Consider the following 25,260-nt stretch of genomic DNA (forward strand, 5'->3'; position numbering starts at 1 on the left):
GGAGTCAGCATCCCTAACTTCTGTGTTGTTCAAGGGTCAACTGTACACATATTTGAACCAAGAGCAAAAGAGGCCTATGGATTTCAGTTTCTTGAAGTATTTATACCTAATGTCCTTAATCATTAATCTACAGTTGAGCAGCTATCCATTCAACAAGGAGCCACCCTTATTCGGCATCATTTTAGAACTCTACACTCCCCTAGGTTTCCTCTTCCGAGGGCTTCCTGCCTTTGTTTCCCCTCTTCCATACCTGCTGTGTTCACGCATCATATCTGTAAGACTACAGATCCTTCCTTACTGCATCTACTATCCCAATTCCAGCTTGCTCCCCTAGCCAGCCTAAATCCTACTTGCAGCTGATTCAACTGATATTTTCCTTAGTCTCTAAGAACATCCTCCTCACTTGATGGTTCAAATCAATTCTCAACTCTAGGTCACCCAACGGTCAGATTTTCCATTCCAAAGTAACAAGTACTACAAGGCCAAATCACAAAACTGGGCTAAAGCGAACTGTTAAAAAATACCTACAAATTCCAATGGGGCCTCACTATTTCTCTGTAATACATTTTTGTTTTTTTTTAAAGATTTTATTTTTAAGTAATCTCTACACCCAATGTGGGGCTCAAACCCACAACCCTGAGGGGCGCCTGGGTGGCTCAGTCAGTTAAGCGGCCGACTTCGGCTCAGGTCATGATCTCACGGTCAGTGAGTTCAAGCCCCGCATTGGGCTCTGTGCTGACAGCTCAGAGCCTGGAGCCTGTTTCAGATTCTGTGTCTCTCTCTTTCTCTGACCCTCCCCTGTTCATGCTCTGTCTCTCTCTGTCTCAAAAACAAATAAACTTAAAAAATAATAATAATAATAATAAAAACAAAAACAAAAACAAAAAAACAAAACAAAACCCACAACCCTGAGAACAGGAGTCACATGCTCCACTGACTGAGCCAGCCAGTCACCCCTCTCTGTAATAATTTCTATCCATCTATTAAAATATTACTCTAGGGGCGCCTGGGTGGCGCAGTCGGTTAAGCGTCCGACTTCAGCCAGGTCACGATCTCGCGGTCCGTGAGTTCGAGCCCCGCGTCAGGCTCTGGGCTGATGGCTCAGAGCCTGGAGCCTGTTTCCGATTCTGTGTCTCCCTCTCTCTCTGCCCCTCCCCCGTTCATGCTCTGTCTCTCTCTGTCCCAAAAATAAATAAACGTTGAAAAAAAAATTTTTTTAAATATTACTCTATATTTTTGTGGCTGTTTGGACTTCTTCTAGATTCACCAAGCTGTCCTATCTTTGAACCTTCCAACCTTGGATAATGGCTCAGCCTCCAATTTTACTGAAAGGCTTCAGGACATTCACACCTTTGAACTTCTTTCTTTTCACATAAAAATGTCAGGGGCGCCTGGGTGACTCAGTTGCTTTAGCGTCCAACTTGGGCTCAGGTCATGATCTCACAGTTTGTGAGTTTGAGCCCTGCATTGGGCTCTGTGCTGACAGCTCAGAGCCTGGAGCCTGTTCGGATTCTGTGTCTCCCTCCCTCTCTCTCTCTGTCTCTCTCTCTCCTGCCCCTCCCACACTTGCACACGTGCTTTCTCTTAAAAATAAATAAACATTAAAAAAAAATTTTTTTAAATGTCAGTATCTTCATCTGCCTCAGTGATAGTTAGAAATCACACGTGTAAAATACTGTGCCTGCCCCTTCGTGGGAATTCAGACTTGCAAATACCCTTCTCATGTGTTCTTTCTCACTTCAAGTTACTGCTAATTTTTATCCTGTTGAGAGCTATAGTGAGTTGAACGGCAGCCCCCTTCCCATTATAAAATATGCCCATCCGAAATCCCCTCATGGGGAAAAGGGTCTCTGCAGATATAATTAATAAATTAAGGATCTTGATGGGGTGCCTGGGTGGCTCAGTTGGTTAAGCGACTGACTCTTGATTTTGGCACAGGTCATGATATCATGGTTGGTGAGACTGAACCCCATGTTGGGCTTTGTGCTGACAGCGTGTATCCTGCTTGGGATTCTGCTTCCCTCTCTGCCCTTCCCCTGCTCACGTTTTCTCTCTAAACAAGCAAACATTAAAAAAAAAATAAAAAAGAGGAAGTTAAGGATCTTGAGATGAGACCATCTTGAATTAGGGTAGGCCCTAAATCCAGTGACAAGCGTCCTTATGAGAGAGGAGAAAGCCATGTAAAGATGCTCAAAGGAAAATCTCATGTGAATTGGTGGCAGAAACTATAGTGATGGGTCTAAAAGCCAAGGAACGCCCAGGCCTGCCAGCAGCCACCAAAAGTTAGGAAAGAAGCATGGAACAGAGTCTCCAGAGCAAAGTGTCACTGGGATGTGACACCTTAATTTCAAGACTTTTGGACTCCAGAACGGTGAGAGAAATTTTTCTGTTGTTTTAGGCCACCTAGTTTGGGGTAATTTGTTGCAGCCACAAAAGACTAATACAAGGGCTCCTCCTATACCCATCATGATCTTGCCCCTGCCAACTCTTTGTTGATCCTCTTCCATCCGTTATCCCCCCCCTCCCTCCAATCTCACCAACATCACCCTCACTAGTGGATCATTTCTGCAGTTCTAGCTCATCTAGAAGGTTCTTAAAGCCCAGCTGAGTGTCCTGGTGGGCAGCATAGAGCAGGGCTCTTCCCACACTGGTAGTTCTGGATCTCAAGTGCATGAGAGCATTGTTGTGGGGATGGAGGCCAGGGTACTTCAACCCCTACACACAGAACCTCTGTCACAGCTCGGGACAGGAGATCTGGGAAGCGGAGTTTGCCTTGGGAACTCTAGATCGGGGACTCTTAAACCTTCACACACTGCACCCTTCCTCATTTGGCATATTTGGGCCAAGGTACAAAGAACGTCTGCAGTTTTCCAAGTGCCAGTCCTCCTTATATCACATTCAGGCATAAACTAACCAGAACTTCCCTGGAGCTACTGGCACTCACAGAGGCATCTGGCTCAGCTCATTATTCTGGAGTCCTCATAGGTCCTTGCCAGCCACACCTCACAGGCCTTCACTTGGAGAACTACCTGCAACTCTTAACAGTCTGAAATCAACAATCTGTTGAATAATGACTACAAGACGGTGGGAATTATATGGACAACCACACCTATATGAAAAGAAGGATGTGATATGGCACATTATCTACCTATGCCTTGCCCCTAATTTGAAAACAGGATTAGAAGTTGGCATCACTGGCATTTTCACCCAAGGAAGTTGAACATAAGGGGGAACCTAAAACACTGTGCAACCAAAATCTGGGTTCTGAACCATGATTTTGAGGACCTACCAATGCAAAGGACCTGATGTACTACCTACAAGAAGAAAATATATTCAAGATGCATCTCATTCCAGAAGTACTGAAAACACTTGTAAGACCTCCCAGCTTGGAAGCTCAGAATCATAATCAACAAGCATTTAATAAATGCACAGCTCAGTGTAGTGTTACATAGCACAACGCAAATGAAATGAGATGTGCTTTCAGCCTTCTAGAAGCATGCTACTGAAAATGGACAATTCTGACAGGGAGATATACCAAAATGACTGAACATGAACAAACTGGATAAATGCATGAGGTGGTGACATTACATGCCAGCCAAGGAGAGAGTGTATTAGGACACCGGCATGTGATCTCCTGCATTTAAGGAGGTGACTGTGGAAATGGGAGGGGGGTTGGGGGTGAGGAGGTGCTCAAATCATGGACCATGTATGGTTAAGGAAGGGAAAAAAGTTCACTACCGCTTTCCAAAGACCATAATGGCATTTCAAACAACAGTGAAGCACCAGGTACCTCCCCTCTTTCTGGCTGCAGCAGTTGGACTACATCCATACAAAATGTTCTTATTTATTCTCCCTCCCTTAGATACATGAAAGCTGGCATCCAGGTGAGGGCTAGGCAGGGCGACGCATTCATGAGGAATCACAGAGAACTTTCCACAGGTAGCTGAGAAGACTCTTAATGAGTGGCTGACAAACATTGACTGTTATGCTGTTGTCATCTTGTTACAGAAATGACTCGAGTAATGACCCCTAACCATGGAAAACATTTCATAAGGTTTATTTTCAGTCATTCTTTTGATGGAGATACAGAGGCTCTGGTTGGGGTACAGTGTTAGTCATGACTTTGTAGGACCTTAAGTCTAGAAAAGAACCTTCCTCCCCTGCCAGGGAGATTCTTCAGATGCTGATACTACCAAGTGAACCAAATTAACACAGGGAGAGGATGGCACTTCCACAGTCACGGTTGGGTGTCACGTGGCTGAGGGACTCAGGTAAATGCTACTTGGAGAGGTGCAGATATGGATGGGCACCGGCTTCCCCAGTCCTCTCAGACTTCCAGGCACAACCCTGGTGGCCACTCTGCACTCTTCCACCATCCACTACTGTTTTCTTCCAACCTCCTCCCAGTGTTGAAACATTCTGCATTTCTCCTGGTCTTGGATGTCACTGCACCACTGGTAACTTCCTATGGTTTTTAGTGAAAATCTTATTGGTAAAAATCTGATGGCAGAGGACAAAGAAGTAACTATTTCCCTGACCACTCTAAATGTTTAACCAAAAGCTCAAGATTACGAGGGCAAGATCTTTAAACACACACCATCCTCAAAATACAACAGTGGTTCCTGAACCAGTCTGGGACAATCATTGACCCTAAACCATGCGGGCTGGTAGAGAGTCAACCTGGTGCCATCAGAAACTACAAAAACTACACAGGCTCAACATCCAAGCCCCACAGATGGCCAGGAGACCAGCTACATACTCCGGGGCCCTGCTCCAGGGCCTCTCCAAATAAAGATCCACTGAATATCTACACTACGAATGACATCGTGCTACCTGCTATGGGGGGCCAGCAAACAACATTTTTGCACACAAAGGGCCAACAGTTTCTTGAGAATACAGGACCCACACAGATTCCTTGGAGACCTAGATTATAGTCTAAACTAAATTAGTAACTGGATATATGACCTTGGGCAAGTCACAAAATCTCTCTGAACCTTAGATCTCTCCTATGAGAATTTAACTAACAACATAAGGCATCATTTATTAGGAGACAACTGGTCATAAGTATTCAATGTAAGAGGATGAGAAGATTAGGGGAAACTTCCTAAAGCTGGGATTGAAAAATGGGTAGAATTCTGAGGGAAAAGAAGGGCTAGGGGATTTCAAGAAGGGAAAACAAAGGCCAGAACACATTTTTCATATTAATGAGATACTAGACTGACATCTAGCTAATCAAGTGTTAGTATAGTGGTAAATGAGGTGAGCCAAGTATGACTAAGAATGTGGACATGGAAGGTGTTGAATGCCAGCCTAAGGAATTTGGTCTTTGCTCCTATTCACTGGGTTGTAAGTAAAGGGACAAGGGAAGAGAACCAGTATCTACATCAGCTGGTACATCCATTTCACATGGATCAACATCCCCTCACTCAATTTAGAAGGTATAGGAGTGAAGCAACTGCAATCATTATTTGCAAACCACAGGAGAGCCTGAAGGACATAACATATCAAGAGAATATAGACTGGGCAACAGTATATATAAAGGACAGCCACAGAATTGACATTTTCAAGTAAAAGGAGACGATAAAAGATAGAGAATGACAGAATGTTAGCATTCGTTGATAACTCAGCTCCTACAACTGAAAACAATGAGGTGCTCTATATTTGTAGGTTAGACAGTAAACTCTACAATGAAAGGTGAAAGCCTCCAAACTTTGAGAGCAAATAAGAGAAACCATGAACAGAACTCAGCACTTTTCAGGTATCCTTGTGTGCATGTGCCTAGTTATAGGCCACAGATCACACAATTCTGGAATAAAATGAAAACTGAAATGAAAATCAAATTTTATAAGTGACAATATTTGAAACTGTTATTGCCTTTAAATAGATATGACAACGTATGGAAATGAAGAAACTTGTTAGTGTTTATTTGGCTTTTGGGTAGAATTTAATTTGGAGGGTGGGGGTGATCCCACAGAAATACAGATTCAGTAACTTTTGCTGGGGATTAAAAGAAGAAAGGATTGGGAAAAGTGCCCTGGGCTTTGTTGTGGGAAAGGCGATCTGGCTCATTTTTAATTTTCCATTAAAGCCCTACTTTTCAGTATAAAGCAGATGGAATCCTTATACAACTCCATGAAAAGCCTACTATTTTTGGGAACCTCAAAGACGGAAGCTCTGAGAAAAATGAAAGTGTTTAAATTCATCAGATAAAATCCCACCAGCACATTCAAAAGAAGCAGGTACTTAGAAATCTTAAAAATACAAAGTAAGTGGTCTTTCTGTGATTGATTTCTGATCCCCAGCCTCCCCTGGGCGGCTGCTGACTCGGGCTGACTGATGATTTTCTACCACTTCACGGCCTGCTCCCATCAATGTGGATGAGACTCACTATGCTTGCTTCATTCCTTGTCTTTCAGAAGCTGCCTCCCTGATGGTTCCATCCCTACTGCCATTCTCATATCCAGAAGGGAGTTCGGTGCTCAATCCTGACAGCCCCAGACCTACTGACTCAGAAGATGGCCCGGAGATATGCACTCTGTAAGATCCTCAGAGAATATTCATGTAACCATGACCCTAAAACTCTCTCCTTATTATTATGAGCTAAGACCTAGTTCAATATATTGTTTGTTGTTCTGCCAGGGTGGATGGAAGAACAAGAGAGCTGCTGTTTACAGAGCATGGACTGTGAGGTACTGGGCTAGGAGATGATATCCACTGTCTCCATACTCATGGCTTACAATCTCATTTGAAAGATGGAACAAAATTAGTGTTAGGAGCATACATTTCTGGAACCAGACTGTCCAGGTTCAGATTCCAGCTCTAATGCTTACTAGCTGTGTGAGCCTGACTAAATCACTTAACCTCTAAACCTCAGTTTTCCCATCTGTTAAGTAGGAATAATGATAGTATACCATGGAATAGTGCTGGGTGTTGTGTTGGCCAATCGACCATGAATATGATATTGTCCCTGACTTCCAAAGAGCTCATAAGTCAATGAAAAAGACCAGTATCCACCCATTCTTCCACCCAGCTGATTCCGTCTTTCTTTACAAGTCCAACTATGATGATGGTGATGATGAGGTAGAAATCAAGTGCCATGGGGGCCCATAGAAAGGACCAAAGAGGGGGCTTCCCAGAAGGTGAGTCTTGAGAGGAGTAATGAAGTAGTGAGGTTTCCACCGGGGGGAAAAGGTGTCTTTATATCCTCTAACACTTAACACAGAAACAACCGCAAAGCGAAGGCAAGGTCATTTGAAAGTAGGCAGGGAAAGAGGAACCACAGCTTTGGAGCAAAAGCAGGCATGAGCCTAGGAGCCAGACAGACTTGGCTTCTCTAGTAATTAGCTGTGTGACAATGGGCAAGTCACTTTACCTTTCTGAGCCTCAGTCTTCCCATTTGATCAATGGGGATAATAACACCCGCCTCATGGAGTTGTTATAATTAAGTAAATTACTGTATGTAAAGCACTTAACAAGGCCTCTGGGGTGCAATAAAAGCGGTAGGTATTATTATTTTTATGGTGTATTTAAGGAGGGGTGAGTAGCTATGGTGTGCTACATGGTTTTTTACATTATCACAAGGCCAGAAGTAAGCAGTCTTCAGAAAAAGCCTTATGAATTGAAATAAACAATGGGCTAAAATTTCTCATGCTGTATTTTTTTTCTCCCCCAAATTTATAGTTAATAGACATTCAATACACATTTGCCCAAACCAACAGGGTGCTGTTGAGGTCATGGGGTCTACAAGGGCTGAATATATGATGACCTCTGCTTCCTAAAAATACCCAGGAAGGACCCAAGTCGGCTTATGATCCAGAGTGAGGCCTCACGTGGGTCACCCTGGAAGCACGGAGATGAATGGGGAAATGCTCTCATCCAAACATTACGACAACTCAGAGCCTTACAAACGTTGTTAAAGTTTCATGAGTCAGTAAGCATTATCTTTCCTTCCCACGTTTTTATTAGACGATAAATCCAGTTCAATTTATATCCTTCTAGGATTACTGTGTCCTAATCAAGTCCAGAGTGCCACTTATTCCTAGGCTGTCTGTACTGCATGTCACCCAAGTCCCTCCAGGTAATATGGTTTAGGCTACTCATGTGTTTTAGTGGCTAAAAATTAGATTTGCTCAACTAGAAACACTGAGCACTCTCTCTCTAACCCAAATCACCATTTATTCATAGGAACCAAGTGCATGAAAGTCATAACTCAGGTCTTCTCCCCCTACTCTCTAGTTTGTTCTGTCTTCAGGAGGTATGGTGACATTCTGAAGTCAAACTCAAGGGATTTACATTATTAATAGGTTAAAATTCTGGTTATCTGACTAAAACCAAGAAAGTCTTTGATAGGGCTAACTTCAAAGTGCTTTTGTTTTTTTTTTTTTTTTTACTCTCAAGAATAAAAAAGGCTCTGCATTTCTAACAAAGACTTGCTAAGTATGCTGTTTTCAATCATACTATATAAACTTTCCAAGCTTTCCAGTAATTCTTGATCCAGACCTGACAATCCATTACCCAAATCTCTGCCTAAAATATTCAAAATTTCCTTCTATGCAGACAGTACATCTTCACCTTTCCTTCCCTAAGGGATATATGTATTGTGTGTATATCTGTTACATGTATGTGTGTACACACACACACGCATACATTTTAACAACAGCAGCAAACTCATCACTTTTCCCATATGTGGGGTTTTACGTTTATTAACTCACTGACTCCTCACAGCAAAGCTTTGAGGTAAGAACTATCTCCAGGTTAAAGGTGGAAAAAGGGAGGCACGGAGTTTAAGTAGCTTGGCCCCGTTCACACAGCTGGAAGGGGCTGAACCCGGCCCACACCTGAGTCCATGCTCTTGACCACATCCTTCGCCTGGACTGAATGGCTTGACAGTGGACCTTAAGTGGTGACTCTGCCACCTTGGACAAGTCACCTAGCCTCTCTGGGCCTCATTTTTCCTCCTAAGTAAAACAGACGTGTTGGACTACGTGGTCTCTAGTCCCTTAAGGTCCTATGTTCCGCAGTTTTGATACATGTTTCTATCTTGGTCTAGGGAGCAGCAGAGTCTTAGACCTCCACCCCTTATCTTCCTGATGCTGCTCTGGCTGGATTCGGAGATCTTTGGTGCTAAATCAAACTGCACTTTTCATTCTTAATTTTGCTTAATGTCCGGGGCATAACCCTCTCCTCCTGGTGATCAAGGAAACCTCTCTCCCCTGGGCCTGCTCAACACTCTGGCTCTTCCATTCAGGGTTCCTCTAACCTCCCCCATTCCTGGGCTCTCCCCCAGCCCTGTCTACAAAGTCCCTGAGTATACTGCCCATGTCCATTATTTCAAGTAGTTTCTAATTTGCTGCTAATAGACGTATATTTAAGTCTTACTCTTCACTCCTATGACATACCTCAACCTGAAAGTCCAAAGTGTCCATGATAAAGTCATCATTTGACATACCTGTCCTCTCTTACTGTATTACCTGTCTGCATGTTTCTCTCCACCTAATTTCCCAGGACCCCTCTTCTTCCCTGCCCCTCAATATACTGTCTTACCCTCTCTTACTCTGTTTTTTTTTTTTTGTTATTGTTGTTCCATCTCCACTTCCATTTCTTCCATTCAGACTTTTATATATTGCTCATCTGAGTTTCCATAACTACCTTCCCCGCATTGGTCTTGACTGCGTCTGCAACAGCCTACACTGTGGCCAGATAATCTTTTATAAAATACAAATTAGATCAAAGCATCATCTCCACTTACAACTGTTAAATGGCATTCTGACATTCTGGCCCTTGAACAATGCAGGAGTTAGGGGTGCCAATCCCCATGCAGTCGAAAATTTGTGTATAATTTTTTACTCCCCCAAAACTTAACTATTAAAAGCCTACTGTTGAGACTGCTGCTAACATAAACAGTTGATTAACACATATTTTATATGCTATATGTATTATATACTATATTCTTGACAATAAAGTAAGCTGGAGAAAAAAATGTTAAGATAATCACCAGGAAAATACATTTCCAATACTATACCATATTTATAAAAAAAAAATCTGCATATAAGTGGACCGTGTGCAAACCTAAGTTGTTCAAGGGTCAACTGTACTTATAAGAACACTCAGATTTTTCTCTAGCCTATCTTCTTCCTCTGTCTCTCTACAATACCCCCGTCCCCCTACAAAAACGACTTCCAATTTCCTAAAAGTGCATTTGCCTTCCGGGGCAATGGCCTTTCTACAACACTCTGCTAGCTGACTCCTACTCTTCATCTCAAAGACACCTCCTCCAACCTTTGCTGCCTGGCTGCCCCACTTTTCCACCTCTTTGTGTAGTTCATGCTCCATTCTACATGCTCTCTTCTTCGTGTGAGGGCCCCTAGAATCACAGCAGGCAGAGACTTCCTTTGTCCAGGTAAGTTCCTTAGAGCAGGATCACACCTCTGCCCCTGAAGCATGTAGCTCAGTGTCTGGCAAATGGTAGATACAATGAATGAATGTTGCTGAATAAGGAAATATGTATGACCATTCACATTTACCCACCTATCTGTGGCCCACAGAAGGACACAGCTTAAAATAGAAATCACACAGAGTAAAAGTATTTCCAGTATCAACATGCTTTGCTTTCCCATTTTTAACTTTTTAAATTTAAATATAAGGCTGTTTCACAACAACTAGAAGTATCAGTTTCCAAAGTATTTAGCTATCTTCCTCTTATGGCATGTAACGTATCTTAATTAATATTATTATATCCATATATAGTATTTTGCATATTGCCTAGTGGCTGAGAGCAAGGGATTTGAAACCAAACTAATTGGGCCTGAACTGTGACTGTACCACCTAATAACTATATGATCTTCAGTTGGTTACTTAACCTCCCCTGCTTCAATTTCCCACCTGTAAAAGGGAGAGAAGTGAAACCACTTCAGATCATTATTGCTAAGACCAGAACTTCAACAGCGCTTGACAGATAATAAATGCTCGATAAAAATTAGCTATTACTTATTTACTTTTATCTCCCCTGGCAGACTGTGAGCCCCTGAAGAAAAGGACAGCAGATGCATTCATTTTCATGACCCTATCTCCCAGTGCCTTGCACACAGGAACACACTTGGCTAATGTTTCCAGAACAGATGAATATAATGAACCGTTTGTAGCAAAAATATATGCATTATTAACTATGATGAATAGTATGGACAGCATTGCTCCAATGGTTTGGAGGCCTGTGGAGAACAGAGACTATCCAGAACACGAGCAGTTTGCCCGGCTCCTGGAGGTCTGGAAACTCAGTCTCCGTGGAATACGCAGATATCACAATCACCAAGTCAGGACAGCTGTGTGGTGAAGGGGACCCAGGCAAGACTGAGTGCTGGGCTGGCTGGGGCTCCCTTCTCATTAGCATGGCCCCAGGCAAGAAGTTTCTCCTCTGCACTCTGCTTAATTTCCTCTTTCAGTTAAGAAGGTAGGACTGTGATTTCTAAGGACCCTCCCAGCCACTTTGGGAGTCTATAAAATCAACAAATAAAAAAAATCTAGGCCAAGAAAGGTTCTACTAGAGTAAAAGAACCATACCAAAGTCAACACAGGAGGCATGAGATCACTGTATTACAAGTAATCACTGAGTGGGAACTACTTGAACCAACAAAAAGCAAAGTTTTATGAAACATGTTTAAAATAAAAAGATCTGAACTTATGAAATCAAAAGAATAAAAGAAATGATGGGTTTATGCTCCAGGTTTCCATACAATTTAGTTTTCATCAGCCTACAAACTCCTTGAGGGCAATGACTGTGCCTTGTTGAATGGCAACATATGGCAAGGCTGCTGGCCCAAAATACATTTCTTCTTTTTTCTTAGTCACATGGCTAACCTACATTTCCCAGGCTCCCCTGCAGTTAAATGCGGCCACCTAACCAGCCCTTGTGTACAGAATGTCAGTGGAAGTGATAGGTGTCATTTCCAGGCCAAGGCATTTAAAAAGTGGACTACTGCATGAGGAATAATAAATGTCTATTGCCTTTGAGCCATTACGTTTCTGCAGGCCTATTTGTTACAACTGCTAACGTTAGTTTAATAAATCCAAGTGCCTGGCACATACCAAAGACCTAACTCACATTTACTGAAACAGGATAAGACCAGGTTCCTTCTCTCAATGTGCTGACCAATTAATGATGGAAACAGAGACAGGCCAAACGTTATGCCTGCTGCTGAGGTCTGAAAACAAAATTGGAGGCGTGGTGATTTGTTTGGTGGGGAGGATAAAGAAAACATCAAAGACTTTTGAGCTGAGCCCTAAAGGTTAAACAGAATGCAAGCAGATCTGATGGGATTGGAGAGTCCAGACCCAGGACAAAGCATAAAGTACAGAAAGCAGAGTGTGCATTTGTTCACATTCAACCTTATCATTAAGTCTCTTTAGCTCGGTCAACACAGTGTGAGCTTATTGTGCACGGACTTTCCTTCCTGGGTCTGGCATCAAACAAACAACCCTTTGTTTTTACAGCATACCCATTAACCCTATTGCTTTTTTTAAATATAAAAAGTTCCATGATGAATGTCCTTAGAAAGTACAGAAGTAAATGTTTAATGAATCATGACTCTTTGCTAATAAAATTCTTGAAAAATGACTCTTTTCTAATAAAATTCTTGAAAAACAAACTTAAGACAAGAGTCAAGGAGCCATGCTCTTAGGAATCAATGGGTTCAACCTACGTTTTCATATTATCAATTAAGCATGTAATAGCCACTGGCTTACAAAATGGAACATTAAGCCTCTAGATTTACATTAACATTTCCTCCTTGAGAGGAACACCAAACAGATGGTTCAAAGTTCAATCAAAAGATTCTCTACATCCTTGGCTCATAGTTAAGTGCCCCCCTACCCCCAAACGTTAGATAGTTAACAAACCACTTCCTCCAAAAGTCTGTGAGTCCCTTCATCTGAAAGCACAGTACCCATGGGGCCAGGACTCAGGAGAAAGAGCACAAAGGGTGGAAAGTATTGCAGTCGCTTGGGGTGGTGAGAGGAAGGATGTGGGTGTCTGAAGACTCCCCTGAAGCAGGGAAGAGACACAGTCTCCCACGGCCTTCCAAATACCAATTTGAATGCTGTGTTTTTGATGCCCCCGGAAACTTGTTTAAATATAAGGGTAAAACAACACCAATGGGCAGACAAAATTTCAAGACTTCAGCACTTCTTAGACTTGAGGGAAGAAGCAAATCTAGCTGCCTCACTCGTATCAAATACTAATTTAATTATCTGACTCAGAAGCCAAATTCTTCTGCTCCCACACCGATTTATCCTACCCCAGCTGTTTAGTACCTATCCTCAGAGGAGAGGAGGTTTAAACAAGGTGGAGGAAGGCTATCTTGATAAGAAAGCAACTCTTGGGACTGCTGGAATCATTTCCCCCTTAAATCTAAGAAGTACTGCAGCTGCCAGTCAACGCTACTGGGTCCATGAATACAGCAAAATGACAGCACCTGCCACCCTGCAGCATCTGGGGCCTTTTATGTTTTGGTAAATGTGGCAGGAAAGACTCTCAGAGAGAAAATCAACTGCTTTATCTGAGAGAAAGGGAAGCCCCAGTGAAGAGAAAGAAGAATCATCGTGCCCATCCTTGGGTACTTTGTGCGTCTCCTCTCTGTACACTGAAAGGGCTCTTTGTGTCACTCACACACACACACACACACACACCCGGCGAGTCTGTGTGATTTATTAAGGGGAGGAGGGGCAAGAAGGGTGATTTTATTATCCCGCTTCTCACTGAGTCCCAGCAAATCTCCGCCTGGGCCCAGCCTCGGTGGCCTCTTTCTGGCCCAGTCCCCTCCGCCTGTGGCCGCAGAGATAAGAGAGGGGAGGCGACCAAACAAAAAACAGTCATCGATCTGGGAAGTAGAGAGGAAATTCAGCGGGCAGGGAAGAGAAAGGAGGTTGAGGGAACAGAAGGGGTGGGGAGGCAGAGGAAGAAGAGCGAAGGCTCCAGCAAGGGGGACAGGGGAAGGTTGGGCGGGTGGTGGCACAGGAAGAGTGAAGGGGAGGATGGGGGAAGTGCTAGGGAGGTGCCAGAAATAGGCAGGAGGATGAGCTGAGGAAAGCGACGACCGCAGAAGGAGGCCGAGAGGTGGAGGAGTGGGGCAGGGGTGGGGTGGGGTGGGGTGGGGAGGGAAGCAGCACGGGGCATCAATTATTAAGTGATTACATCATCCCTGACATTAAAACAACACACACAGACCGAGTCCCCGCGGGGGGCCCCCGAAAGGAGGGCGAGGGTGGAGTCTGGGCCAGCCTCGCCCCCCTGACAATTCCTATTCTCACCCTGCGCCCGCTCGCAGGCGAGGAAACGGGCCCCCCATCCCTGCGCTACCTCAGGGCCGCACCCCGCAGAGGTGTCCTCCCGCGCGGCCGCGGGAAGACTCCGAGCGGGGCCAACTCCCCGGCAGCCCCGCGGGGCGCCTCGGAGGCAGCAGCGGCGACGGCCGGGAGACTGCAGCGCGGGGCCCCGCGGCGGGGGCGGCGCAGCGCGGGGGCGTCGGTGGCCCGCGTCTCCGCAGCATCCCCACCGCCTCCCAGGGCGCATCCCCGGCCGCTTACCTGCGCGGCGCTCAGGCTCCGGAGCCCATTCACATGGTCTTCTCCCCGCCCTCCTCCCGCGCGGCCGAGGCGGTTCCGGGGGTTCCTCGGCGGGCCCGGGAGCCGGTGGGCCTTCCGAGAGCGCCGAGGGGGCGGCGCCGGGTGTCCCCGGCCCGGCGGCCGGATCCCTCCCTGGCGCGGACGGCGGCCGCCGGGCGGTGCGGCGCGGGCGGCGGCTTTGTGTGTGCCCAGAGAGCTCTCGGTGCGCTGGCTGAAGCGCCGCGCGCCCGGACGTTGGAGGACGCGCGGCTCCGAGGGCAGCCTGCTTCTGCTTTCGCGGCCGGCCGGCGGGCGGGTCTCGGCGGCCTTTGGTCACGACGACCCCTCCTCCTCTCCCGCGGCAGCCCCCTCCCCGCCGGCTCCGCTCCTGACAGATGGCGCAACTGCAACAACGCGCCGCCGCCACCGCGGCTGCTCGCAGCTACTCACGCTGATGCTCCGGCCCCTCCAGCCCCAGCCCCGGGTGAGGAGGGGGCGGGACGCACGCTGAGAGTGGCAGGCCCCGCTGCCCTATCAACGCACCCTTCGGGAGCTGCGGGCGGCGACCATTGGTGTCTGGGGCGGGGGCGGGACCGAAAGGGGTGGGGCCACCGGGTGGGTTGAGCGTTACTGTGGCAGCAGGCATCCTGGCGTGCGTGCGGTGTGGGGTGTAAGAGGGGATGCGAGGTTGGAGGAGTTTGTGTGTGTGCTTTTAAGGATTGTGTGGACTTGCGAGGTAGTGGGTTTGGGCGGGGGAAGTAGGGGAGAGTGTGAGCTGCAGTTTCTGCTTTGCGGAAGGTTGCGGCTGCCACTGCAGAAAGGCATCTGCCATTCCCCCCAAACCATTGGGAACCTGCCTCCAAAAAGGGCTATCTTGCCTTTTCTTGTGTCTTCTCATTTGAAGGTGGGAGGATAAATTGGGAAAGTGTTAGGTGGTGAAACGTTTTCTCTAATCGAACTTAAGAGTGCCGAGCAGCCCGGAAAAACCATCACAGAAACCTGGAAAAACCAAGAGAACCCTGGAAACGCACAATTTAAAAGTATTATTAATAATAAAGAGAAAGAGAAGAGGGGAGAAGGAGGAAATTGAGATTATCAGTCTCCCATTTTCGTGGACACACATTTTCAAGCAAAAGTCTGGAGGAAGTATTACTAAAATAGGGGGAGGGGTGGAGAGGGCAAGTGTGGACTAAGGAATCTGAAATCAGAGTAGAGATTTGTTTGTATAGTTTTTCCCCAACTCATGTTTAATTGTAGCCATTGGTTGTCTTTGGTTTCTCATGACATGTAAGCTTCTCATGTTTTCCTTCACTGAATCTGAGCTTTTGCTCAGATTTTCCTTAATGAAATAATAACTGGTTTAGTATACAGTTGGGAGCGCATCAGTCTTTATTTCCTACCCAGCTTTTCTATGGCAGGATGTAACTTCATAAAAAGAAACACTTTGGCTTCCTGATTTTCTTTATAGGTAATTCCTGTTTACTGAAAGTTCTCCTTTAAGGCATGCTCAGATTCATTCTCCTCAGTAATTTTGGCAAGAACCCTCCCCTCCCCCCTCAGCAAATCTAATGTTCTGAGACATAGAAGTGAATTAGCTTCTGCTTCTATGCTCAAAATCTATATTACCTTCCTGCCCACTAGTTTTTTGTTTTTTTTTTAACCATAGTTTAAAAATATCAGCCACTTTTGCTGACTTTTTTTTTGTACACAGTACTTTGAAAAAAGTTTCCTGGGGCGCCTGGGTGACTCAGTGGGAAGAGCATGCAACTCTTGATCCCAGTGTTGTAAGTTCGAGCCCAACGTTGGGTGTAGAGATTACTAAAATAAATGTGTTTTAAAAAAATTGCCAACATTTATTAAAGGATTCTCATTTTATGGATGAGGAAACCGAGGACAAGAGAACTTAATAACTAAACTCAAGGTAATAGTATAGGGTGGTTAATGTCGGGTGTTTTTTCCTCCTTTAAACAAAATGATAAATGAAACCATGTTTTAAATTATATGTCTGGCAATTCATTCCAAAGTCCCAAGAAATGGAACTACAACAAGGACCAGAGGATTTCCACACACAAGAATACCAACTTCATCTAGCCAAGAATTGTTGATCTTAAGAGAAGCGGCTTCTCTTCCTTAGTACTAGCCTGCCATGGCTGTCCTAGATTTGAAGTGGGTTGGAGAGGCAATCGTCTAGAGCAATGGTTCTCAAACCATAGCATATATTAGAATTATCGGAAGGGACTTGTTAAAATGTGAATTGGTGTTCCCCCCTGCCAGAGGGCTGATTCAGTAGGTTTGGAACAGGGGTCAAGAATCTGTACTTCTAACAGTTTCCTGGTGGTGCTGCTGCTGCTGATCTGGGTATCACATCTTGAGAACCACTGGTCTAGAACCAGGCTGTCCAACATGGCAGCCGCTAGCCACACATGGCTGTTAAGTACTTGAAATGTACTTGAGTACTTAAAATGTGGCTAGTGCAAATTAAGGTATGCATGCTGTAAATGTAAAAGACATATTGGATTTCAAATATTTAGCATGAAAAAAAGAAATGTAAAAAAGAAAATGTTATTAAATTTTATTTCACCTATTTATTTATTTAGTAATTTTTGTTAAAGTTTGCCATTTATTTATTTTTAATTTTTTTTTTCAACGTTTATTTATTTTTGGGACAGAGAGAGACAGAGCATGAACAGGGGAGGGGCAGAGAGGGAGGGAGACACAGAATCGGAAACAGGCTCCAGGCTCTGAGCCATCAGCCCAGAGCCTGACGCGGGGCTCGAACTCACGGACCGCGAGATCGTGACCTGGCTGAAGTCGGACGCTCAACCGACTGCGCCACCCAGGTACCCCAAAGTTTGCCATTTATTTTAAGAGAGTACGAGAGGGGGAGGGGCAGAGAGAGGGAGAGAGAGCTGATCCCAGGCAGGCTCACAGTGCTAGTGCAGAGCCCAATGTGGGCTCTAACCATGAGATTGTGTCGTGAGCCAAAATCAGGAGTCAGATGCTCAGCTGACTAAGTCACCCAGGTGCCCCTATTGATTTTCATTTTTACATGTAGCTACTAGAGAATTTTAAATAGCATATATGGCTCATATTATATTTCTATTGGATAGCAGTGGCCTAGAGTTGTTTTTGATTCCAGCTCCATAGCACACACTGTTAGCACCTTTTTTTTTTTAATCTTTTATGTTTTATTTTTATTTTTATTTTTGAGAGAGAGAGACAGAGACAGAGCACGAGCAGGGGAGGAGCAGAGAGAGAGGGAGACACAGAATCCGAAGCAGGCTCCAGGCTCCAAGCTGTCAGCACAGAACCCAACGTGGGGCTTCAACCCACAAACTATGAGATCATGATCTGAGCCAAAGTCAGTCACTTAACCAACTGAGCCACCCAGGTGCCCCTACACAGTTAGCAACTTAATGAGGCAAATCACTTAGCCTTTGTGGAACTTTGCGTTCTCATACATAAAGTGGGGAAATAGTAAAACTGATCTCATACTGCTTTGTGAAGACTAAACGGACATGCAAAAAGTTTATGCATACCTTCCTCCTATTTAAAGATAAACTGTCCTGTACTCTCAGAAAAAAATACTCTTAAGACATGGACCTCCTTTTGTATCCCATGTTGGATTCAATTTATCTTACGTGAAACCTGGAGTTGGTGGGGTAAGACATCTTGTCTAAGCTTTCTTCAAAAAGAGTCACTTTTTAGCGTCTGTAACTCTAATAGCTTCTTGATCTAATTAGTGAACAAAAAGAAGGGACAATGCAATTAAAATGACAGATTAACCTGCTTCCATCACGACTCCATCCTGTTTTTGTAATTCTTTCCTTGCCTACCTTTTTATCTGTTGCCCTTCTTAAAAGTCGCTTTAAATGGATTTGGCTTCCTCTGGAGGATTTGCTAATGGCCTGAACAAGTGTAAGAGTACTGTGAAGGATTTGGATACCATTCCCCATTTTGATCTGTGCAGGTCTCTGCAAACACCTTGATTAAAGAAAGGTCCATGACACTGTCCTTGGCCTACTTGGGATAAGTCATTATTGTTCTCTGCACCCCTGATTTATTTTTATTTTCTTCTGGACAATTTATGTTATATTATTATATTATATAAAAATGATATATATTATATATTGTTATATATATAATATATTATGATTTATTATTATATTATTATATAATATATATTATAATTATATATAATATATATTTTATGTTAGGTATATTATGTTATATAAATTATGTACGTAAATTATGGCAATTTATGTTTTATATATATATATATATATATAATGTTTTATTTTTCCATTTTTATTTTTCTATTTCTTTACCTTACAGTTTCCTGTTTCTATCTGGGGTTTATTTTGTCTCAACAGAATTTCTTATTCTCTTGTTTTTAAAGTAACATTTCCTTATTTTTTATTTTATTGGTCAAAATATTTTCTTGCCTCATTACATTTTAGTTTTCATCTTCTTTTAAATGTTAACTCAGTAGCAACATGTATGACAAGGGTAAGAATGCTTAATGTAGAGTTCTCACAAATCAACAAGAAAATAAAATGAACACTCCGATTGAAAAACATGGGCAAAGGAAATGCATCTCAAAATGGCCAGTAAACATGCAAAGAAATTCAACTTCACTTGAAACCAAAGCAGTGCAAAGATGGTTTTTTCAACTACCCAGTTGGCCAAAGACATAAAAGGATTTAAGGAAATGGATACCCACATCCTTTATTTTATTTTATTATTTATTTTTTATTGTATTTTATTTTTTAAATATAATTTATTGTCAAATTGGTTTCCATATAACACCCAGTGCTCATCCCAACAAGTGCCCTCCTCAATGCCCATCACCCACTTTCCCCTCTCCCCCACCCCCCACCCACATCCTTTTTAAAAATTTTTTTAATGTTTTAATTTACTTCCCCGTTAGTTAGCCTATAGTGCAATAATGATTTCAGGAGTAGATTCCAGTGATTCATCCCCTACATTTAACAGTGTTTATCCCAGCAAGTGTCTTCCTCAATGTCCCTTGCCCATTTAGCCCATCCCCCCACCCACCTCCCCTCCAACAACCCTCAGTTTGTTCTCTGTATTTAAGAGTCTCTTATGTTTTGTTCCTCTCCTGTTTTTATTTTTGCTTCGCTTCCCTTATGTTCATCTGTTTTGTATCTTAAATTCCACAAAAGAGTAAAGTCATATATGGTATTTGTCTTTCTCTAATTTCGCTTAGTGTAATACCCTCCAGTTCCATCCACATTGTTGCAAATGGCAAGATTTCATTCTTTTGGATTGCCAAGTAATAATCCATTGTATATATATATACCACATCTTCTTTATCCATTCATCTGTCGACGGACATTTGGGCTCTTTCCATACTTTAGCTATTGTTGATAGTGCTGCTATAAACTTTGGGGTGCGTGTGCCCCTTCGAAATAGCACACCTGTAGATACCCACATCCTAATGTTAACTGACATAGCACTCTGGATGACAATTTAAGAAAAGTTTAATAAATTAATTAATTTAATAAATTTATGAAAAGTATTTTGAAAAGTATGTACTTTTCAGTCAGCAAGGCTACTTCTGGGAAAGAATGGAAGAAGTTTACAAGGATATACCTATGATGTGAGTAATTACAACATTATAATAGTGAACAATTGAGAAAAATCCACTGGTAAGAGATTGGGTGTGTTAACCAAGCTATGTCTATAATAGAACACTACACAGCCATGAAAATGATGATAAAGCCATTTATTTATTTATGTGAAAGGATTTTCACAATAAATTAATGTCTCTATATTTTTATGCATACATATTCCATTGTTTTAAAATTTATCTACATATAAATTTTCATAGAGAAGTATGCAAGTTCATACACAGAAATTTTAACAGTGATTTTCTCTAAGCTATCAAATTATAGATCATCTTTGTTTTTTATCTTTTTTAAAAATTTTCTGAAGTTTTTTGTATTGGGCATCTATTCACTATTTAACAGAAGAAACAATAAAACTTAAACCTTTTCCTGTCTTTGCTACTTTAATTTTCCCTTTTATCTTCTTCTTATTTTCCCTGCTGATTTTCTTCCCTTTTGAAGGAGCCTTGCCACTGGTTTCTGGTGGACCTCCTTGGGACTTGTAAGAATGATTCTCAAAAAGCTTTACTTATTCTAAGAGCAGGACACTACCAGGAACTGGTCCCAAGGCTAACCTCTCTGTACCTGGCACACCTGGTTTACTGTGAAATTCTTGCTTCTGATATCTCATATCATCAAGTTCTTAAAGAAAAGGCTACATACTTGAAAATCCATGATGTTCAGAATATAGCCAAAAGCAGGAGATGGTCCCGGGAGAATCTCATATGGAAAGGGAAGGACCCTCCATGCTACATCCCAGCCTGAGCTCAGGAAAGGGTAAGAGTAGATGGTGTTAGACCTCTTTTTGGAAGAGGTCCAGCAAAGTTGCCGTAGCTAGGATTCTGCTAGCACTTCATTCCAGCTCTCTCATGTTAAATGTTATCCAAACTGGATAGTTGCTCCCCTTGGTGGGTCACAGCAGAGCCTTCTTGGCATGTGGCTTTAGCTCCCTTTCCTCTTAGAAAGATAGAAATTATTACGAATGTGGTTTTAGAGCCCAAGTCCACTGACCTCTGCAACATGCTCTCATTGTGTCAGGGTCATTACTGGACAACCCAGGCCTGTTAGAAAGAAAAAATTGGGTCTATAAAGGAGGAGAGCCTATATCCCAGCCAAACCACAGGGAGGGTGGGAAAGATGGTGATGATCGAAAATGGTGTTTTTTGATTCATTGCTTGACTCCCCAAGGGAAGCCTGGATCATTGTCTGATGTGGTTGTAGTGTGTGAGGATGGGACTAAGTCAATCTTGAAGGTCTCAATGAGAACACTTCTGATTTCATATATAGTATCTATTTTCCAACAGATCTCCTACCGGAGACCTTGCAGGAGTCTAACAAGGGAGGCTCTCTTATTGTAAGATGGCCTGTCCCTTTCTCTTACAGCCTGATTAGCTGTCCCTCCCACTCTGACCAGTCTTGACTAATCACTTTTATCTATTTCCTGGTGCCACTCTATGCAGTGATGGTGCTTGAGGCTCATCCTGTGTGGCTAAGCCACTGGTACAGATAACTGGATCAGAAGCTTTCATATTTCCCAGTTTGCAGGCATAGGATGATTAGGCCTGACCTTGGGGTGAGCTGAAACTGATTGAGACATTCAAGACCTATGCAGTGAGGCCCAACATGTGCTGTGTGCTGTGTGTGTGTGTGTGTGTGAGAGAGGGAGAGAGAGAGAGAGAGAGAGAGAGAGAGAGAGAGAGAGTTTGATCTGGTAGAGCTCCAAGAGCGTGTCCTTGATGATTCAGATATTTTTTTTCTGGTCATAGCCTGATGTAGTCCTAAAGAAAAGATAATGTGTCGGCTTTCTAATTACTTTAGTGATCTACATCTGTATGAGTTGTAGATTTTATAACATTCATCTTGCCACTTTCAAGTATTCAAATATTCTGTGTGTCAGGCTGTCAAAGGAAAAAAAATGAACAGAAAGAAGAAAATCATTGTTACCAGTCAAGGTTCTTGGTTGCGAGCAGTATGAACTATGTCTAGTTTCAGCACAAAAGTAGTTTATTAGAAGGATGTTGTATAGCTCAGAGAATCAGTGAGAGAACTCGAAAAGTAGCGAATAGGCAGGAATCAGGAACCACCACCCAGGGGCACATCTGAGGCCTGGTTAGGATGTTCTGTTGGGGCCCCTCACACTGCCAAGGACCTTCTACCACTATCGGAAGTAGATTCTACACTCTCTCTTCATTCTCATTTCACTTACTGAAGCCTCAAATTCTTGGGTGGTAGCATCTTACAGGCGGTCATACTGTAGCTTTCAGGGTGGTTGGAGAGCGGGAGGCAGAGGGGAAGGGGTATCTGGCTTTCTCCAGCTTCTGTCGAAAATGGTAAGACCTTGCCCCCAACCAACTCTGATAATAGGACTCTCCCCAAAATAGGAAGGGAAGCGAGACATTGGGCCAGAATTTAAAAAATGACAAATGCCACCCTGCAACTGTTCACCCATATCTCTGTGAACCTCGGATTTCCATGATTGAGTGTCATTGCTCATTTAACAAAAATTTCTTCCTCTTCAGTCATGATTCTGTTTTCTGGTGAGAGGGTGACAGGCTAGGTCCCACACTTAAATTTCTTTGGCAAGGTACACAATATCTTCTTGAACATAATGTCTCACATGAATGATCTTTAACTTTCATTTATTCTACATTCAAATGGGAGAGTTCATTGTCTCTGGGAATGAAGGATTTATGACAGGTCTTATAGGGATGTGAAACTTCTGAGGAATGGGGACATTGGTAGAATTTTTACCCTGGCAGCATAAGAGGCTCAGTCGGCTCTAGTCTCTTCCCATTTATTATCATCCTTCATGTAAAAGACATTCTTGTAGTGAGTGGCTTCCCAGCTCACAATGAATCCCACTTTTGGGGAATAGCTACCAAAACCCAGAGGTGGGCTTCTAGAGACCATGTCTCTATGAACTGACCCTCAATAGCACAGGCTAGCCATTGCCATCAGGAGTAGGCACTTGTCCCATTGTCCCATAAAGAGCCAACTATTATTTACTGAGTATTTGAAAATTGGATCAGAGATATACAGATGTGAGTGTATTAGTAGGAAAAGCCAACTGCCCTTAACAAACATCCCCAAATCTCCATGGCTTTACATAACAAAGATTTGCTTCTCTCTAAGGTCATGGTCTAATTGGGTTTCTGTTGAGCAACTTTTCACAAAGTGATTCAGGGACAGAGGCACCCTTCAACCAGGATGCCACTGGGAAACAAGGGAAAAGAGAATTGCATGGCCAATTTTAGGAGTCAACATAAAAGTGATTTATAGCATTTCTGCTCACATTCTATTGGCTAGAAATAGTCACAAGGCTACACCTATAGGCAAAGGAGCCGGGAAATGTAATCTAGTGATGGCAGCAGGAAAAAGAGGAAGTGGCTTTGCTGAGTATCTTGCTACACTGGGAGATGGTAATACTGAGCAGCGCTCCGGGGGATGATCTACGAAGTCCTGCTGCTGATCTCCCTTCAGCATTTTGGTTTCTCTTCCTTTAACTTGATTGGTCAACTACTTAGATCCACTAAGAAGAGGCGTCTTAGATCAGTGTCCGTCCAATCCATATCTCCTTATGTTCAATGTAGCCAGACGTATTTACATATGTACACAATAGTGTATGTATAAGGACAATAATTTCTGCATTTTTGTATCACAATAGATTGGAAACATGTCTTAAGTGTCAATAGGTGACTAGTCACATAAATTATGGTACTTGCAACTCTTTGTGCCTTAAAACAGACTAAATTTTTTTAAGAACTTGTAGAAAGTGTTTATTTCCCTTTCACCTCCCACTTTAGCATAGCTGACCCAGAACCTGCCATCACTGACCTGGGGAAAATAGGAGTTGGGAAAAGAATAAAGTGAACTGTGGAGTTATCAAAATACATCCATGAAGAATAGAACTTGAAAAGTTTTGAGGAATAAAAAATTGCATCTAGGATTCCTCAAGGAAGAAGTTTGGCCCTTCATACACCATCAACAGATATGGATGCTAACTTAAAATTGGTGCCATCTCACATACGCCCTGGCAAAACCATCTCTTGCCCTCCTGCTGTCCGGCTTGATAAAGAGGGCCAGGCTCAAAACAAACAAAACAAAATGCTGACCAAGTTAGTGAAGCAACCTCAAAAGGAAACTTAGAAGACCATAGCTGATACGACTTCCAAATTTTAAAATTATCTTAAATTTTTGTGATTTGTGTTTATGTGAAAACACCTGAGTCTGTCAGAACCAATAATAAGGGCAGAAATAGTTCCATGGAGTGTGTATTTGGCAAGTGTGGGTATGGAATCCCAGGATCCCTGTTTCATTTTAGAGGCTTAATTGTCCTAGCTTACTATAAATTGAGGTCAACTGTCTTGAACTTTGGAGGCCCCAGACCAATCTGAGGAATCAAGCCCTCTTCATATGATCCATGGAATCAAAAGTCACTGAAAAATAAAGCAGCCAGAGGAGATCTCAAACAGACTTAACTGATAGACGAGCTTATAGAAATTATACTCTTTTTTAATTAAGAGAATCAAGTTTATTAGAAATGGTCTATTGAAAAACTAGAAAATATTCATGCTGGTATAAACTGAAAGGTATTCATTCCACCCTGGATTCAACGTATCATTTATTTTAATTCAGTTTTATTTGTCACTTATTTAATTGACTTTGGATAAGCTGTATGCATTCACCACTTTCTCGCACATACTGTCTCAATATGAAGAGAAACATTCTATTTCTATTCAAATCTGAAATTAGACAAGGACATTCCTTTCACCACTAATACTTAACATTGTTCTGAAAATTCCAGTAAATGCAATAAAACAAGATGAAGAAACCAAAGGTATAAATAATGAAAAGGAGACGAAATTCTTATTATTTCCTGTTGATGTGATTGTCTACCTGGAAAGGCTAAGAGAATCAATTGAAATGCTATTAAAACTAAGAAATGAATTCAGTAAGGAAGCCAGTTCACAAAGATCATGAGGCTCTAAAAACAGTGAGGTAAAAATTAGGCATAGCCGAAATCACCCTTTAAATT

General features: G+C 42.9%; 1 protein-coding gene across 4 annotated transcripts in view; it reads right to left on the reverse strand.

Moving 5' to 3' along the window:
* FYN (FYN proto-oncogene, Src family tyrosine kinase) overlaps positions 1-14,655 on the reverse strand; it is a 214,636-nt gene extending 199,981 nt beyond the window's left edge. For 3 of the 4 annotated variants that reach the window (XM_030316182.1, XM_030316181.1, XM_030316178.1), the window contains exon 1: positions 14,578-14,635. The gene's annotated coding sequence lies outside the window, so the exon portion shown is untranslated. Of the gene's footprint in view, positions 1-14,577 lie in introns of all 4 variants that reach the window. The other variant, XM_030316179.1, reaches the window with a different exon arrangement.
* Positions 14,656-25,260: the final 10,605 nt, after the last annotated feature.

The sequence above is a fragment of the Lynx canadensis genome, chromosome B2, assembly GCF_007474595.2.
Source record: "Lynx canadensis isolate LIC74 chromosome B2, mLynCan4.pri.v2, whole genome shotgun sequence".
Taxonomy (NCBI): Eukaryota; Metazoa; Chordata; class Mammalia; order Carnivora; family Felidae; genus Lynx; species Lynx canadensis.